General features: G+C 45.4%; 1 protein-coding gene and 1 non-coding gene across 7 annotated transcripts in view; both read right to left on the bottom strand.

Annotated features, from left to right (window-relative positions):
- astn2 (astrotactin 2) overlaps positions 1-16823 on the bottom strand; it is a 1702785-nt gene that overhangs the window by 22333 nt on the left and 1663629 nt on the right. The window lies entirely within an intron of this gene.
- LOC144686147 (U1 spliceosomal RNA) lies at positions 14806-14968 on the bottom strand. The gene has a single exon (XR_013577851.1). It is a non-coding gene; the product is annotated as a U1 spliceosomal RNA (small nuclear RNA).

Here is a 16823-nt window from a genome sequence, read left to right on the forward strand (position 1 = left end):
AAGACCTTCACTAAAATCATTACAGCATTAAGACAGCAATAATGTTATTTTAAAATTCAATTCCTAACGCCATTGCTGAAAGAATTATTCAGCATTGGTCTATAAAAGCCAGCTTATGAATAAAAAACGTGAATCTGTTGTATTCAAAGGCACATTATACAACATTCTTTCTGTGTAGCTTATATTCCTCCGAGGCAACATTTTTTTCAGCCTTTTTACTTGTTCATTGACCTCATATGACTTACCACTGCAGTTGCTGCTGTTAAGTGCTGGTTGACCAATTTCTTAAAGCATTTTAGGTTTTCATGTTTACCTGGTGCAAAAAGGAAAAAAAAACATGTCTGTGTATGTGCGGTGGGGTGATGGCAGTGGGTGTTTGGGGGTGTTGCGGGGGGAGTAATTTTCAGCTCTGGCCTAGATGGCTAAAAGTCCATTGCTCCTGCCTGCTTAGCTCTCCTCTACATAACATTGGCAAGCTGCGATGGTCTCACAAAAAATCATTTAGAAAACTTAGCCATGCTTTTTAGCAAGAGGTCTATACTTGTCTCTTTAATGATTACTGGTTAGACTCAGGTCAAGCCAGAGCAATGGCTGCCTGCTTTGAGGCCTGCTCAAAAATTAAGCCAGGCTGCCTTACATGGCCAAAGTATGGACGTTTTCTTGACAATTTTTGTCTGCCAATCCTCCTGTTCTTAAAATGATAGACAGTTAAAAATGCATATGTGAGGTGGTATTTAATGGAGGCATTGGGGATCTCGCTCGATGGCTGAAGAAGTGTTGAGAGCCTCACACCGCCTTCTTTCAGGAAGACCCACCGAATTAAGTGCCAATCAGGCACTAAACTGGGCAGTGGTGGGCCCCTGGAGGGTGGAAATCTTGCTCCCTGAAAGCTGCCAGCCAATCAGAGGCAGCAGCCATGCAATCTTTGGCAGCGCCACTGGGGGCATGGTGGCTGCTAATGGTAATGCACTGAGTGCCTTTGAAGGAGGGATTCCCCTGCTCCTGGGAGCCCGCACAAAATCCTGCAGTGGTTTAATTGTTGTGCTCTCCACATGGTGAATCCCAGGCTTGCCGTTGGATTCACCCAGCCGGGGCAGGAGGAGACCCTTAAATGGGCATTATTTGCCCACTAAGGGCCTCAATTGGTGGCGGGGCGGGAAGGCAGTGCTTGATAATTCCCTTCCCAAAGTTAATTGGGCAGAGGCGGGGATGCGGCAGGGTCCCTCACCTGGCACCCACCATCGGATTAAATGCACCCCTGCCTCCAAACTCACCTCAGGGGAGGACATTAAATTCCATCCATGAGATTTAAAGCAGAGGGGAAAACATTGTATTCATGCTCATATAAGTTTTCCATTCTTCATCTATGGATACTTTCCACTTGGAAGAGAATCGATGGCGATAGAGAATGAGAAAAGACACAAATTCCTGAATCTGTTCCTCATCTCTGCCAACAGCTCACTAAGTAATAAATCAATCAAAGCCAGAAAACCCAAATGGTCCATTATTTCCTGTCAAAATAATGATGATCTCTGTGCAAACAGCACCAAGAGGGCAGATGCGTGGCATGGAAATCCCAAAGTTGCTGTCTGAGAGGTATCGCTCTACTATTAGTTTCCTGAAGACAACTTTTGGCCATTGGACTCACCATTGAAATGCACTGAGTGGCATGAATTTGCTGTGCTTGCATGTCAGGTAGTAATTAAATTCACCAAAGACAGTTAGAGCTGGTCTGAAGTGGCACAAGGAGCCTGTGTTGGAACCACTGCAGGTCCGCAAAAATTTAATTAAGCCTGGAGTAGCTAGCAGGGATTCTTTTAATAATGTGCTAAGTGTTAATTATTGCCAATGAAACTTTCTGGTACTGAAAATTAACTATTACAAGTGTGAAGTCTCATTCCTTCAATGTTGGATATTTTTAAAATTTAAAATTAATAAATGTTATTTTCCTTTTCTTTGTCTCCTTTCTCTCTTTTTTAATACAGTCTTTTTTCCCTCTCTTTATTTCTCTTTCTGTACATGATTTCACACTGAATTCAACCCCTCGAACCCATCCGGTTCACTAATGTCCTTCAAGGGTGGAAATCTGCTGTCCTTACCCGGTCTGGGTTACACCTGGCTCCAGACCCACAAACAATATAGCTGACTCTTAACTGCCCTCAGAAATGGCCCAGCAAGTCAGTTTCATGGGAAATTAAGGATGGGGAATAAATGTTGGCCTTGCCAGTGATGTTCACATCTCAAGAACAAAAAATAAAAATCTCTTCAAGTTACACTTCCTTCTCAGTCCTTGCACTGTTAATTTCATCATTCCCAATCTGACATTCACAGTTTCTAGCCCTGTTCATCCAGCTCCCAGAGTACCTTTTTCCCTCATTGTGACATTATCAATCTGCGTTTTCAGCAACTTGCGGCGCAAAATTTTGTTGAGATTAAACGCGCAAGGACAAGTCTAACTAAACGCACAAGGACGAGTCTAACTATTGGCAGGCACTATTCATTGCATTGCCCTCCCACTGTAAACTAATGGCAATACTTATACATCATTGTTACTTTTACAACTGTACCATCAGCAATTTTGAACTTTATAGAGTTTGTCCATCCTAAGCCAGTCAATAACTTGGGCCATGAACTGATAATCCTTCATATCTGACTAAGCTGTAAAAACATGAGCATAAAATTAGAATTTAAATAGGTTCTTATTTTATTTTAGTATAATTTGATGTTCATTGACAATCCTGCAATGTGTACTTCTAAAATGCAGAATAAGGCAGTAAAATTGTTACTTTGAATGGCATCTTTATGGAATGGTTTGGAAAAAAACAGATCTGGACCAACCTGTTCAATGTCGTCACTTAAATCGAAAATCTACATGACCAATGCACCTAGGTAATTACAGAGAAGCATGAATTCTTCACTAAGTTTATTTTATATGGGTTGACATTGCTAATAAATGTTAAAAGGAAGAGTTCCAAAATAGGAAGAACTAGGCAGATTCTTGTGTCCTCCCTGTGGTAAATTTGGTAGCAAGCGGCATTTTATCAGCAAGGAGGATAGTGGGTGGGGGACTGCCACCTTTCCGTTTCTGACCTATTAAGTCCATGGCACGAAGGTCCATGGACAGCATTCTAGTGATAACATCGGCTGGGATCGTAACAACTTACAGATTCATCCTACCACTGCTAGTATTAACCCAGTGGTGTGACTGGGGAGGGGTGGGGTTCATCATGTGGGGAGCACGACAAGAAAATCCTGTCAGTGTTGGCTTGCAGGCTCCCAGGGGGATGAGACACTCATTCAAAGGCCTGATCATACAGTGCATGATCAAGGGATCCAGCATCAGTGAGTGCAGGGCCCTTGAGAACCACGCCCCTGCCCTTGCTGCCAACCCCCATTAACGGCTTCTCCAATGACACCCACCTCATCAACCCCTCCTGCCATCACTCACCTGGGAGGCCTGGGATCCAGTGGCAGTGCCTCTGATTGGCTGGCAGCTCTCGGTGGCTGGGACTTCCGCCCACAGGGTCCTTCATCCCAAGACAAGGCCCACCGCTGGCCTGTCAAGTACCTGAGTGGAATAAGATGTGGCAGGCTCTCCTGAAAAGAAGCAACTTGGAGGTCTTGCTGGCAGCTAGTGGCCAAAACCACCATTGCCTCGACAAGATTCCACCCACTGTTTCCACTTCTAGGAGGGTCAGCAACCAGAGAAACTACAAAGATAATTGTGATAGGAAGCAATGGGGCATTACATAACGAGTTGTTATGATCTGAAATTCACTGCTTTAAAGGGTGGTGGAACCAGATTCAACAGTAGATTTTAAAACGGAACTGAATATAAACCTGAAAAGGAAAGATGTGCAGAGCTATGCATGAAAAGCAGGGAAATTGGACTAATTGATTGCTCTTTCAAAAAGCCAGCACAGGCACGATGGGCTAATTGGACTTCTTTCTTCTCAGGTATAATTTCAGAGCCTTGATCAATGACAACGTTAACTTAAAAGTAAACAGCTTTGCACTTGTAAATTGATAGTGCACTTGAATGGTTGTGTCAACATTGATTTTAGAAATGGCTGTCTTCATTCTTCTATATACACAACTATTAATATTGCTATCATCACATAGGGTTCTACTGGAAATTTCAGCAAAATACCTAAACAAATTCATTCATGAACCCATATTGTAGCAGTTCCGGAGCAAAAAGAGGGCAACATATTTTCTCTAAAGGTTAATGAAATAAATTAACTCAAAATGATCATATAGTTTATGATTATATTCAAAGGATTTGATTCAAGTTTTAATGTTAATTCTTATTTCCGTTCTGCATATGAAAGATTTCAGAGATTATTTCTGCTTGTATCACAGAGCTGGCTATCTGCAATATAGTCTAATTATTTTCAAAATAACCACTTTAAACAGTGTACATTTCAGAAATGTACAGGCTTTTTTTCTGAATTAAAATGTTAATGACCAACAATTTCGGGCTGTTGAGGTAGGGCTCATAAAATTAAGGTTATAATGGTCATATCTGCCCTAGCATGTGGTCTGGAAAGTGGAGGTTTTGGAAAGTGGAGTTTTTGGTATAGGGGCCAAAGATGATGGTTTCCATGATGTTGAGTTGGGTGAAGTTGTGGCTCATCCAAGCCTTGATGTAGGATAAGCAATTTGATAGCACAGGTGCACTTTGGGTTTGAAATAAGTGGTGGAGAGATATTGACTTTGAATGCAGGCCCTGTGCCTATACCACAGAGGGACAGTGGACAGACAAGACAGAGGTTGGAGCTGAAGATAGACCATTCAGGGATCTCTCTTTGATCCCGGAATGGATCAGCCATTGCTTTAGAAGCACTGGCTATGTTTGAATAGGTACAGCACCGTGTTATAATTGTTCTTAACGTGAGAAATAAGGGCAGAAATAGATCATTCGGCTACTTGAGCCTGTTCCGTGTCTCAGTTCAATCACGGTTGATGTTCTACCTCAACTTCACTTTCTTGCCTGCTCCCCTGGATATCATATCCCATATCCATATCCCTGGATTTGCTGAGAGACCAAAAACCTATCGATATCAGCCTCGAATATACTCAATGATGGAGCATCTGTAACCCTCTGGGGTAAACAGTTCCAATGATTCACAACCCTCTGAGTGAAGAAATTTCTCCTCGTCTGAATCCTAAATGACCGACCCTTTACCCTCAGGTTGTGCCCCCTTGTTCTAGATTCCCCAGCCAGGGGAAACAACCTCGGTGTCTACCCTGTCAAACCCCTTCAGCATCTTGTATGTTTCAATGAGATGACCTCTCATCCTTCTAAAATAGAGAGTACAGGCCCAATTTACTCAGTCTCTCATCACAGGACAAGCCTGTTATCCCAGGAAACAATCTGGTGAACCCTTGCTGTACCACCTCCAAGGCAAGAATATCCTTCCTTAGATATGGAGACCAACACTGCACACATTCTTTGTATGGTTAAAATGGCTTAATGGGCATTGAACAGAATGCCATGCTGCAGACTTGTAAGACACTAATTAATTTGGTAATCAATGAATTAATGCATAAAATAAACCCACCATAATGTGCTATGAGCTGGAAGGATTGTGCACTGTATTTTGCATGGTGCCAGGGGCATATTTGTACAGCTGCATTAACTGCCAAGATTATCATGGCAGAGGTCCAAAAACTAACAAGGGAGTGCATCTTTTCGGCTCACCAGTTAAACAGAAAGAGTGACAAAGCATAACAGAATTACACATAATTAGCCCTTGTTAATGGAGTACTTCTGTGCAATGAATATATCATAATATTTAATTACAAAGCCGCTTACAATCACATTTGAGAACAGGCCAATTTGAGATTTTTGTGAATGGGTTTAACAGCATGGACTGATTTTTGATTGTGGCTTTGAAATAAAATACCTCAAATAAGAGGGAATGTTTGGTATCTCTCCTGGAATGGAAGACACCTGACAGACTGCGTTTGCATGGACATGGGGTAGCTGAACAAATAAACATATAGACCAACCAAGACAAGTGATTCCATCTTGACACCGAATCCCGGACTTCAGAATGGGAATTGTCTTTATCATGTTACATTAAGCCATGTGCATTAAGAATTCCTTTCCTCATGAAATTAGAGGGCTGATTCCCTAATAGATTGCTCCTGCCACACAGTGAGAGCACAGGCTTCAGTTTTCCAATCATTTTAATTAACGTGCGGAAATGAAGGGCTGTAGGTCTGTAATTTACCAACTAGTGCTTCCTAGTAGCACTGCTCCTCATAGGGAGTGGCCAATTGAGAAAATAACTCTTAAAAGCCATTGTCAATGAATAGTTTTCCCCTGTCAGGGAGGGGGGCGGGGGGTTGTGCGGGGGTGGGTGGGAGCAGACACGAGCCCGATCGGCGCCCCCGATCGGGTCCATGCCGCCCTTTTATGTGGGCGGGCCAATTAAGGCCCACCCAGCATGACGCACACCCGGAAGTGCTGAGCGCTCCCTGCGCACTTCATGTGCGCAAAAGAGCACAGAAATCTCCGTGCCTCAGGGTTATTAGTTAAAGTTTTTAAAGGCTAGAGGAAAGAAAATATTTTAAGACATATCCCCTCATGTGACAGCTGGGACATGTCAAGGAACATTAATGATAAACTTTATTTAATTTATAAAAACTTCATGAAACCTCATCCCGCCTGTGGATGAGATTCCATGAAAAATGATAAGGCCGCCTGGGCTCTTCGCCTGCCCACCAACCTTAAGGTTAGATGGGCAGCTCATTTAACTATTTTAATTCGTTTTTAACAGGCCTTAATAGGCCTTTGACAGTTTGGCAGGCGTGCCGCCGAACTGGAAATCTAAATGACACACAGTGACGTCGGGACGCACGCCCGATGTCACTGCGCGTCATTTTACGCGTTGGCGAGTGGGCCACAACCCCGCTCGCCGACCTGAAAATTCTGCCCAGTGAGTCATACCCGGAGAGTACAAACAGAAAATAGTTTCTCCACAACACCTTATTTTGGGACAAAGGAGAAGCTTCTGGTCTTGATTCTTTGTCTGTCAAGCAGTTCAACTCCAGTATATTCTCCTTTTACAGTTACTGAACATTTGCTTTCCTGTCAGGATACAAACTATGTCACAATGTGCAATATTAAATATACTGAGACTTTCTCACCATATTCTTTAACAAATGCCCCATTATATCTACGATCATTCTGTGAATCCAACTCTACCCTCCCTACAACCTCTTCCTCACTCCTTGATCAACAATAGACTTCAAAAGCTGCTATTTTGTCGAGGTGGTACTTGGCAACAGTAGAACATTGCATTATTTGTGTGATAGATTCAGGTTTCCCAATTGGTTTTCAACTGAGTGAGGACTCCCAACCTCTAATGCTAAGGTATTATTCCTGTGGGAGTGAGTCAAAGTAAGAGGGTGAGTTAACTGGTGCCATTCCTCTGGACTACCTGTGAGCGGTTGGAGTTCCACTGTCAGGGAATCAGGAATATGTTAGGTAAATGCACTCTCAGTTATAACCTGGTGTGACTATGGGTGCATTTACTATAATTTCAGTGTTGCTACAAAGTTTTATTGATGGGTAGCTGTAATATAAGAACAGTGCTCAAGAAGTAATAAATGGTTCTGATGGCTTATTGGCTTTACTCAATGAATAGCTGAGCTTTACTAGCAAGGTCCCAGGGCGAATTCCTGCAGATGGCAACACAGTTCCTGGGTTAGGGAAGGAAAAATCAGCCAGAAGTTCTGTTCCGGATATGGGCATATTCCCAAATGCTATCCAGAGGTCCCTGTGGAAGCGAGATAAGAACATCATAATGTTCTGTCAAGATTCCTGCCCCATATTAGAATGACTGGATAGATGACATTCACTGTCAATGCTCACGCATGACTAGATGTCCCATAAATGAGAAACCAAAGGCCTATATTTTATACCAGATACCAGAGCCTACAAGTTCTCCAAAGCCCACTTAAATGGTAACTCTTTATACATGAATCGAGCTAGATAGTGAATTTCTGCAGGCCATTCAACATCAAAGCTGAACTTGACCCTGTCCTCACCTGATGCCACATTTAGATCTACTAAAGAACAATGTAATTGATCTCATAGCCTCCACAAACAAAGTGAGCATTGGGGTTCTTATTGAAACATATAAGATCCTGAGGGGACTTGAAAGGGTAGATACCAGGAGGATGTTTCCACTCGAGGGGGAGACTAGAACTAGGGGGCACTGTTTAAGAATAAGAGGTCTCCCTTTAAGACTGAGATGAGGAGAATTTTTTAAAATTATTAGTCTGTGGAATTCTCTTCCCCAGATAGAAATGGAGGTTGGGTCATTGAATTTATTCAAGGCTGAGTTGGATAGATTTTTGATAGACAATAGAGTCAAAGGTTACGGGGGGCAGACAGGAAAGTGGAATTGAGACCACATCCAGATCAGCCACACTTTGCTGCAGCAGGGTATTTAGCAGCATCGTTAATTAGACTTGCTTCTGAAACCTGCAGCTTAATCATTTTTTGGCCACTAACTTATTGAAGGTTCAAGCTGATAATGGTGCAATGAGGGAGAAAGGGCTTCTGAGATCTGAGTGGGTAGAGCAAGCAACTGTACGGCCAAGATCTTTTGGTCTCTGGATGGTCAGAGGCTGGATATTCACTAGAGGATGCACTATGGGACCCCTTGAAAGTCTCAATGCACTGACTCTGTAGGAATTACCCAGGAAGTTTCAACTTCTGATGGGCAATTCCTCTGCTCCCTGAGATCCTCTGAAAAAGCCTACAACTCTGAATTAGAGTCTGAGGCTTCAGAGGGTTCAGGCTCAGTTACCTCGATAGTTACCCAGGAAATATTAGATAGAAATAAAACATGTCTAACTCTCGGGTAACTATACAACTGACTTCCCCGACTCCAACCCCCCTCCCCAACTCCTCACCAACCTTCCGATGCCCCTGACCGTCCGAACTTCTGACCCTTCCGATGGCCACTGACACCGTCCCTAACGCTCCCCACTAGGGGAAACAGGTCTTTCCTTTTTATTCTATCTAGGTCCCTCATGATCTTGTACACCTCAATTAAGTCACCCCTCAGCCTCCTCTGATTTAAGAAGGACAACCCTAACCTATTCAATCTTTCCTCATAGCTAGATAGGTAGGAAAGTATGTTGTGAAGAGGACATAAGGAGGTTGCAGACAGATATAATTAGGTTGAGCGAGTGGACAAAAATTTGGCAGATGGAGTATAATGTGCGAAAATGTGAAGTTGTTCACTTTGGCAAGAAGAATAAAAAAGCAGAGTATTACTTAAATGGAGAACAGATGCAGAATTCCAAGGTGCAGAGAGACCTAAATGTGGAATCATCCTAGATTTGCACTAAGTGCAGTAGCGGGCGTGAAAAAAGACATTTTACCCGCCGGCCGCAATGGCGGGTTTTTGTGGCATATCTTCCCCTTCCCGCCTCATAAATTATGTAATCATGGGAAACATGCTGGATCGCTAGCAGTTGGCCCCCGAATGGCTCACCACACTGTTACCTTGCCACTTCCTCACGCCAGGTGCCATATTTAAAATGCAGCCACGTTCACACTTCTCAATGCTTGGACTGCTCCGCTGAAGACATGGCCCCAAAAGCCAGGAAGATTGCAGCCCCCTGTTTCAGTGACACATCCCTAGGACACCTTCTGGATGTCATGGAGGTCTGCAGCGAAGTCCTCTATCCCGCTCTGGCTACAGGAAGGGCCATCAGTCTCACCACTCCAGCTTGGGAGGCGGTGGCAGAGGTGGTCAGTGCCAATGCTGCACTACAAGAGGTTGGCCATCCAGTGCAGAAAACAGATGAATGATCTCATCTGTGCCGCGAAGTAAGTCAATCATTTCATCACTCTGAACTCACCCGCCAACAAGCCCATCACATATTCACAGGCATCTCACTCACTGCCAGCTCAAGGGACATCACCACTCACTCTCTCTCACACACACCCTCAAATCTCCATCTGGCCTCATCTCCTCTGGAGATTGTCTCCTTATCCCACCCATGGCTCCACTCAGCACACATGCGCACCTGGCATCCTTCTCATTTTGGCCTGGCATGCGCCTTGCTCACGCTCTCTCCATCTGTCTATATGCAGGACAAGATCACATAGAATCAACAGGAGAGGTCCCAGGCCCAGGTCCTCACTCCATTCGAGAGTCGAGCTTTGGAGCTGGCTGGAGAAGATGTTGACCACTCCTGCGATGATGGTGAGGTCGGTGGCTAACAGCCAGGTGAGGATCCTTCACCACATTATCCCTCTCTCAACGCTACTCTGAGTCCACTGTTCTGTGTGTAACGTGGCTGCCAAGCACTAAAAATCTCCACTTTCTCTCTTAGGCACATCTGCCACGTCGCCCTCAGGCAAACTTGACCCCAACCTCAGTGCCAAGAGCACCTTGGATGAGGACCCTGAGGCAGCATCATTGAAGACCCATCATGGCGCTCACGCACACCCTCCACCAATGCAGCGATACACAGCTCGGTGGGACCTAGATGTAGAGCAACCTTGGGATCACAATCTGGTGAGAACATCATGCAGTCAGAGGCACTTGGAGGACTGCTGGAGGCAAGGAATCTGCTGAGTCCGAGTCAGATGATGGGCTTCTGGACTCGGTCCTCAGTTGTTGGAGCTGAAAAGACAATCACAGGAACATCAGGTAGGCATGTCTGGTGCACTCCTCAGATTGCAAGGGATGATGGAGGGGTCCGTCCGCCTTCAGTCCGAGATGATAGCACCAGCATGCCGATGTATCGAAATCAACACTGGCAGGAAGGCAGCCGCAGTGGAGACCTTGGTCCAGGACATCAATCCTGCACTGCTGCATGGACTGAACTCCATCGCTGATGCTGTAGTTGGGTAGTGTAGGGGTGTGGGGCAGCTTGGTCTCACTCCACCTTCCCCTTCTCCTAAAGGAGACAGTCTCGTGCCATCACGCACCCATAGGGAAGAGGACCAGCCTCTCGACACCCTGGGGCCATCAACCCAGATGATTCTGGGAATGTCTGATTGATCCAAATCCCCTCTTCCTGTGACCGCCGCAGCTGCAGGTCCACAGGCCGACAAGGGTGCAGCTGGCCCACGGCAGGACACCCAAAGCAGGCTGGGCTCCTCCAGGTCTCGTCCCTCCAGAGGTACCTCTTCCAAGGCCATCATTGATAGGGCGTAGCAGTTAGCAGGCTGCCTTCACCTCTGCTTTGGAAGTTGGGGGAGCACCACGATGTAGTGGCAGGGTTTGGAAGGTGAAGAAGATGTAGTTGTACATGCCATTGAACATCAATGGACGATGGTTGGATTCCATCTTCAACAAGAGAGAATCCAACCATCGGCCCTTGATGTTCAATGGCATTAGATCACTGAATCCCCAACGATCAACATCCTGGGGGGTTACCATTGACCAGAGACTGAACTGGACAAATGCTGTGGCTACAAGAACAGGTCAGAGGCTAGGAATCGTGTGACGAGTAACCCACCTCTTGACTCCCCAAAGCCTGTCCACCATCTACAAGCACAAGTCAGGAGTGTGATGGAATACTCCCCACTTGTCTGGATAAGTGCAGCTCCCACAACACTCAAGAAGCTTGACACCATCCAGGACTAGCAGCCCGCTTGATTGGCACCACATGCACAAGCATTCACTCCCTCCACCACCAACGCACAGTAGCAGCAGTGTGTACCACCTATAAGACATACTGCAGGAATTCACCAATGCTCCTTTGACAACACCTTCCAAACCCATGACCACTACCATCTAGAAGGACAAGGGCAGCAGATAGATGGGAACACCACCACCTGGAAGTTCCCCTCCAAGTCACTCACCATCCTGACTTGGAAATATATCGCCGCTCCTCCACTGTCGCTGGGTCAAAATCCTGGAACTCCCTTCCCAACAGCACTGTGGGTGTACCTACACCACATAGACTACAGTGGTTCAAGAAGGCAGCTCACCACCACCTTCTCAAGGGCAACTAGGGAGGGGCAATAAATGCTGGCCCAGCCAGTGAAGCCCACATCCCATGAATGACTTAAAAAAAAAAGCCTGGGCTTCTGTTAATTACTTATACATAATGTTCACTATTGTAAATAAACTCCCAAGAATGTCTCTTTAAGAAGGAAATAGATTTCCAGACACTAAAGGAGTCAAGAGGTATGGGGAGAGCAGGAGTATGGTGTTGAGACAGAGGATCAGCCATAATCCTCGAAGGGCCGAATGGCCTACTCCTACTCATGCTCCTATTTTCCATGTTTCTATGTCTCCTTGCCTATGGCTTCTTGTTATGATGAGCAGTGCTTGTATCACTCAAATGTGAAACCTTGGTTCCTGCACAAGATAAAGGCAGGTGTCTCAGTCCAGGGCTTCTTCCCTGTGCAGCCTTCAGACCAAAGTGATGGTGCGGCCTTACACTCACTGGGCACATTACTGATGCCTGCACCTCGATGGTGCTTGTCATTGCTGCCAGAATGTTGTGAGCAACTGACACAGAGTTCTGTCATTCTCTCTGTGTGCTCTCAGCACTTTTAAGGTGGGACTGGCCCTCATCTCTTCAGCATCTGTGACCAGTGACGCTGTGCTCCTGAGGGGTCAGGTGCTGAAGGCTGACAAAGGATCACATGCATTTAAAGTTTCACAGTTGTGTCTTCATGATATGACCCTGATCACAGAGTGCAAGTGAACTGCCCTTGGCCAGACAGGAGTCAAATGTTTACAGAGGCAATGTGAAGATGTACGAAGTGCCCTCACTGCATATCGGCATCATCCTCCTGGAAGCTTGTGACTATTAGGGCAGCCAGTGCATCTCCATGACATGAGTCTGATAACTGAAGGTTTGTGCCGTGCCATCAGCCACACAGGAGTCAAACATTCACAGATGCAAGGTGAGGATGTCAGGACTGTCCTCACTGCGTCTTGTCACCATCCTCCACGAATCTCGCAGCTATGAGGGCCTGCTAAGCACGCCTGTCTTGTCTGGCCAGTGCAGTGGCCTCATTGCCAGCATCCTTGCCTTCGAGGACCTCATCACCGTCATCCCCTTCAATGTCCGCCTCATTGGAGGAGACATTCAGCTCTTCCATCTCCTCCTCAGCCGGGTTCTCCCCCTCAATGCTACGCCAGGTTATGTAGCGAGCTGCAAGCTACAATGGTGCGCGACACCCTTGGTGGACTATATTGCAGTTCTCCATAGGACCTGTCGAGGCACCGGAACCTCATTTTCAATATACCTATCATTTGCTCCACTGGGTTACGGCATAAGCCTCGTTATACTGTCGCTCTGCTGCAGTCTGAGGCTGCCATACGGGCGTCATCAGCCATGGCCTCTGTTAGTGGCTCTTGTCCTGGAGGAGCCAACCCAGCAGCCTCTGTGGACCCTGGAAGATATCAGGGATCTGAGACCTGCTAAGGATGTAGGAATCGTGGACACTCCCTGGGAATCATGCACAGACTTGTAGGATGTGTCTGTGGTGGTTGCACACCAGCTGAACATTCAGCGAGTGTGGAAGTTCTTTTGGTTGACTTAAATGGTTTGCTGGAAACCACTATGGCCATTTTGCATCTTGGGAAAGGATCTCTGTTATCAGCTGGTCAAACAAAAGAATTAATGGTGACCACGAGAAAGTAAACAATAAACAGTGCTGGTTACTCAGCTGAACTAAAAAGTGTGGCAACAGAAGCTAAGAGAAAAGACTTGGGGCGGGATTTCCCCATCCAGGACTAAATCCTGTGGCAGGGGCAGGGACAGGAACAGGGAGTGTTTCCCACCAAGGAGGCTACTGGGAAGTTGTACAAAGTTCCTGGATGAAGATCCAATCTCGGCATGACCACAGCATCATTAATTATGCAGTCAGGGGTTTCCCGACATATCATGTGGCAGGGCGGCCTGGATGACGTGCTGGAGGATCCGATCCCTGGGCGAAGTCCCTGGATGAAGGTCCGATCCCTGGGCGAAGTCCCTGGATGAAGGTCTGATCCCTGGGCTGTCCCTGGATGAAGGTCCGATCCCTGAGTGAAGTCCCTGGATGAAGGTCTGATCCCTGGGTGAAGTCCCTGGATGGAGCTCTGATCCCTGGGAGAAGTAGCTGCGCTGAGAACAACCACCTCCTGATGCTGCTGCGCAAAGAAGATCCACGTGGTTGATGCTACACCCACCAGTGTTGCACATGGTGTTCCACGGAGGCCTCCGTCTTCTCCTCAGATCTCCGTTAGCTGCCCAAAGCCTTCTTCAGGTACATCCCAACTTTTGTGTGCTGCATTGGTCCTGGCACATTCTGGGCCAGCGTGATTTCTCACTGGCATCGCGGACAATTGGGTGTGGGGGGATGGGCGCTTCTGTTTGGGCCTTCATCTGCATCCTATTAGCGGGATGCAAATTGGCTTCACGCTGGCCTTTGGCAGGAAATGTGACCCACCATTGCGGGTGGTGATCCTGCCGCCATTTTACACTAGTGCAAGAACAATTTTTGGACCACCCACTGCATTCGCCACCCCACCACCTCCCCCCCCCCCCCCCCCCCCCCCGCCCTGCCATTAAACCCTTCGCGGGTGGCATGGGAAAATCACACCCTTAATGTGGAAGGGGAACAAAATCTGAGAAGCATAAATTTAAACAAACAACAAAATAAGTCATTAGGTTTATTTTAGGACCCTGACCTTTTTAAAGGAGTTTGTTATTTGGTAAAGGTCTAGCAATAAACATTGCAAGGAGGTGAAAAGAGCAACACTAAACCACGGCTGAGTGTCTATGTCAGAACTTTTAAGTTCTAATTTTTGACTTGTATATCAGGGGAGAGTGCGAACGCAGTCCCCACTACCACAAATTTTGCAGTCGAGTATCCCACATTTGGGGACATCGCAAGCGTCAGCACACCTAAAGTACAATGGGCTAGCCTTGTCCTAGGAGAACCACCTTCATGATCATGGTCTCTTCCCTGTCAGGTATGTACATCTCAGCATACATACTGCTAGTTACAATCAATGATGTACTGATATAAAAAAGTACCAAACCAATACCTAAAAGATGTAAATCAATTGTGGGATCATGACTCAACACTTCCCACCCCTTCCCCAACACCTCAGCCACCATCTTCTGGGAGACAGAAAAAAATTAAGGAAAAAAATACTTCAGACAATTCATCTCTGACCCCCCCTCAGGCAATGGAAATAAGTTAGTGCTGTGCTTGAATGCAATTTTCACTATTTTTTACATTCAATTTACACCATGTATGATGCCCACATACAGTTAGTTATAAACTAAAAGAAAATATTTGCCAAATTATTTTATGGTGAGGATAGTGAGTAGTTCACAAGAGTTGCCACTGAAAAAAAAACTAATGGAGGTCAAGTGTGCTATTGTGTCTCAAATTAAACGCTAAGCTAAGAATCACACCAAATTCCAAAACAGTGCCCTCCTACATGGAAAGCCCACTGCATAGTGCCCATCAGGTCTTAGGGATAGATTCCATGGACCTGCCTACTTGCTACGTATGAGAACCAGTGACAGAATTGTAGGCTTGTTAAAGAGAAACAGAGGAGTAGTGGGGGAATTAAAATTAGAAATAGTTTTCACAGAAATTCCAGAGGGAAATTCTAGTAAAACTTGGAAATGGCTGCTACTAGTCGGAACTGGTCTTGTATACCTTAAAATGGGAATCTAGTTCGGACCAATGCCAGTCATTTCCAAGTTTTACTGGTTTTTCCTTCTTTAATTTTTTTGGTGCAAAACAGCACAAGCATCTCTACATAGACTCTACAGCACAGAAATATGCCATTCAACCCAACTGGTCTACACTCACATTAATGCTCCACATCAGTCAAAGTATTAAATGCTCCAGGTGAGCAGTCTGTTTGGTTGAGCTGAGATGTCGTACAATTGACTTTTTTTCTTGGCAGGGCTGAGGATTCAGCTTTTAAGGCATAAGATTCTACAAAAGCTTCAGCAACTGTCAGCTTTGCACTACTGACTGTTCTGGAGTTTGAGTGTTCACTGTTTAATAGTCAGGCCTTATGATTTTCTTTAAATAATTAGGAAAACAAAAACACTAAAAATCTTTTCCCCAAACAAAAAGTTTTCTCAATACAAAATAACTTCATTTACTCCATCTTCTCCCCCAGTCAAGTGAAATGTGTTGCAATTTTTCTCTTGTTAGCTCCATTCAAATAATCCACAGAACAAAATGGAGGATGAAGCACTTTCCTGACAAACGGTTGTATGAATGTCATTTCCCAGGAGAATTTTTGGAGGATGACTGTGACTTGCCATTCGTCAATTTTTGTCTCCCTGACTAAACAAGTACAAGCTCCACCTCTGGTCAAGAAAGACTGGGTAATCAATCAAGGAAGATTGTACTTTCAAGGCTTACTTTCAAAGGGCTTGTTGCATTGGCAGTTAGCTGGAGGGCCATGATCTCCCTGTCCCGATACCCGGCTAAAGTTTCAATGTCAGCCACCTTCGCATTGCAGTGCGAGAAAACTTTGTAGATTTTAAGATATTGCAGACCCATTGTTGATTGTTAACATCCAAAAAAACGAGAACCTGACAAAATTAGCAGTCTATAAAACTTGGGCATAGGTACAACCTGTTAATGGGAGACACCTGGGCACACCTGAACTCTGCTAATGGGCCTATTAAGTGCACACATGTAACCTGTTAATAAGATTCTTCTGTGCACATGTGGAAAGAGGGGAAAGAACAACATTTTTGTTGCTTTCTTTACTCAAACCTTATCGGAATAGGTACACTTGCGAATGACAATTTCGAATGCATCTGTGAAGCATCTGCTCTGTCAGTCCTAAGGAGTT

This window comes from Cetorhinus maximus, chromosome 10 (genome assembly GCF_964194155.1).
Source record: "Cetorhinus maximus chromosome 10, sCetMax3.hap1.1, whole genome shotgun sequence".
NCBI lineage: Eukaryota > Metazoa > Chordata > Chondrichthyes > Lamniformes > Cetorhinidae > Cetorhinus > Cetorhinus maximus.